General features: G+C 62.5%; 1 protein-coding gene across 2 annotated transcripts in view; it reads left to right on the top strand.

The window, feature by feature from the left end:
- Window positions 1-148: 148 nt before the first annotated feature.
- The window catches only part of ZBTB44 (zinc finger and BTB domain containing 44), a 37,743-nt gene continuing 35,039 nt past the window's right edge, over window positions 149-2,852 (top strand). For both annotated transcript variants that reach the window (XM_064397865.1, XM_064397866.1), the window contains exon 1: window positions 149-309. The gene's annotated coding sequence lies outside the window, so the exon portion shown is untranslated. The remainder of the gene's footprint in view (window positions 310-2,852) is intronic.

Below are 2,852 nucleotides of genomic sequence, written 5' to 3'. Positions count from 1 at the left end.
GCGCGCGCGCTCCCCCCCTCCCCCCCCCCCCCCAACCCCGCGCGCGCGCCCCCCTCCCTCCCTCTCTCCCCCCGCGTGCACGCGCAGCGCGCGCGCCCCTCACGCCCCCCGCGCGCGGGGGGGGTCGCGCGCCCCCCGCCCCCCCCCCTCCCCCGGGTTTCCCGCGCGCCGCCTGAGGGGGAGGCGGCGGCCTCCGCCCCCCCCCCCGACAACATCCCGCTCGTCCCGGCCGTCCCGCTCGTCCCGCCGCCTCCCGGCCCCGCCGCCATGGCCCCCAGATAGCGGCCCGGCCTCACCGACCGCCCGCAGGTAACCGGGGAGCGCGGCCGGGCCTGGAGCGGGAGGGGGCCGCTCGGTGGCGCGGCGGCCGCTGGTGCCCCTGGGGGGCGGGAGGGATCTGGCTCCGGCCCCGCTGCCTCCCTTCCAGAGCCGGCCCGGCCCGTCCTTTCCCGCCCGTGCCCCGCGGCCCCGGGGCTGCGCTCGCCCCCCGGGGGATGCCATTGCGCGGCGCACAGCCGCTGTGTCCCCCTCCCGCGGGGCCGTGTCAGCCCCGCGCCTCGCCGAGCGTTCCCGGGCGGGGGTGTCTCCCGCGCGCTGTCTGAGGGTGTCACCTTTCTCCGCGGGTGTCCCCTGCCCCTTCTGCCGCTGCTTGGGGGTGCCAGCTCCCGCTGGGATGCCCCTGCCCCGCGTGCCGCTGTTTGGGGGTGTCCCGTGCCTCGTGTCCCCTGTGCCGGTGCTGTCCCCTCGGGGGTGTCCCCGGCCCCGCGGGGCCGCAGTGCTGCCGGAGCCTGCGGGGACACACGCCAACCTGGAGTTCCGAGGGCTGGGGGGGGGGAAGTTGTGTTGTTTCCTGCATCCCGACGGGATACCTGCTGCCTCCAGTGCCGGCTTGTGGGAGGAAATAGAGGGATTCCCACTAGCCGTGAGGCAGAGCTGCTGTCCCTTTGTTGTTGTTTGTTTTTTCCCCGCAACAGCCCCTTCTGCACATTGCTCAGTGTCCATCTGCCGGGGTCTGCTGCGTGCCTCTGTGTCCCCGCACCGTGAGGGTGTCACAGTGCTCAGCTGCCAGGAACTGCTTCGTGTTTTTCTGCTCTCCTCCATCTCTCCAGAGTATTTTTTCTATATAAACATAATCAGCAGATTCTGGGAGGGTATCATCTGCTTCTTGCTTGCCAAAAGCCTGTTGTCTCCTTTAACACTCACAGGGTACTGGTGCCTCCAGAATCTGCTGTACCTGTTTGCGTGGGGTCAAGCTCAGCCTGGTAAATCCCACACCTCAGGGAGCTCCTGCCTGCCTGCAAACGCTGCTGAGGTTTTCCCCACCCACAAAGACACATCCTCCTCCAGAGCCTGAGGGACGAGTCCTGCAGCCCACCTCGTGGAGCCTGTTGTGCCCACTGCTGAGGGCTGTGTGTCCCCTGCTCCTCACTCACCAGGTTATCCCTCCGAGTGCCTGCCAAGGGCCTGCATCCCACCCTGGCCCCCCTCAGGGCAGGTGCAGCCTTGCTGCAGGCAGGCATTCCTCCTGCAGGTGGAGGTTTCCACCCTGAGTCCTTTCACATCTTGGATGCCCAGTGCCAGCTGTTCCTGTGCTGCCTGCCATCACCTCCCTGCTGCACGTGCCAGAGAGGTCAGCCCTGTTCCCATCTCTGATCTCTTCCTGCCTGCCTGTTACATCTCCCATGGCTGAAACTTCCCCCTTTTCCCTCCTGGGCCCTGCTGATCCTGCAGTGGCAGACTCTCAGGTTAAGCCTGCCTTGGTTTTGGCTTTGCTTTGGGGTTTTCTTTGTTGAGCAGTCCAGCAGAGTAAAATCAAGTAGTGTGTGTAGTTCTGAGGCATCAGCACATCCCATCAGTGTAAAATACCATCACTTTCTCTTGTTCTGGCCATATGCATGATTTATCCACTCCAGGCCCTTCCAGTGCCTGCAGAGTTTCCAGGCAAGCAGGGGAGTGACTTTTGACAAGGCCATGGAGGGACAGGACAAGGGGGAATGGCCTCAGATGACAGAGGGCAGGGATGGATGGGATATTGAGAGGGAATTCTGCCCAGGGTGGGTGCTGAGGCCCTGGCACAGGATGCCCAGAGCAGCTGTGGCTGCCCCTTCCCTGGAACCATTCCAGGCCAGGTTGGACAGGGCTTGGAGCAGCCTGGGCTAGTGGAAGGTGTCCCTACCCGTGGCAGGGGAGTTGGATGTGATCTTCAAGGTCCCTTCCAATCCAAACCGTTTTGTGATGTTTCTAGAATCATTGTTGTCCTCGTCTGACACTCTGCGTTTGCCATACCCATGGGGAGTTTCTCAGTTTTCCCAGTCACACATTTGCTTCTGCTTTCTTTCTGCCTGATACAAGGCTTTTCCTTTCCCTTTTTAAAATTTGTATTTGATTTATTCTTGGGGTGCATCCCCCAGGTATCCACATGGCAGCTCTTACTGAGGTGGAGGTCACCCAGTTCCCTCCTGAGCTGATCCCTGGCTCCGAGCTGGATGTTTCCATAGCTGAGGTGGTGGTTGTTTGTCACATGTGGCACATGTGGTTGTTTGTCACTGCTGTGTGGGCCCTGCAGGGTGATGCTGAGTGGGAATGAGTCCTGTGCAGGCAGGTCACAGACCCAGGAGTCTCTCTGGGAATTGGGAGTGCCATGTGCTTTTCTTCTGCCCTCGAGGTGTCCTGCTGCAGCTCGATGTCTACACGTGGTGCAGATCCAAGGTGTGATGAGCCTGCACACCTTGCCTGGGTTTAAGTGCAGCTGGTTGAGGAGGTGCAGCTGGACCTGGAGCTCAGACCCAGCTCTCCCAGTGTAAATGCCTCCATTGATGTCCAGCTGTTTATTCCAGGAGCCAGTTACAATG

This window comes from Passer domesticus, chromosome 23 (genome assembly GCF_036417665.1).
Source record: "Passer domesticus isolate bPasDom1 chromosome 23, bPasDom1.hap1, whole genome shotgun sequence".
Lineage (NCBI taxonomy): Eukaryota > Metazoa > Chordata > Aves > Passeriformes > Passeridae > Passer > Passer domesticus.
The sequence above is the reverse complement of the archived record's forward strand: the minus strand, read 5'-3'. Positions and strand labels throughout refer to the sequence as shown.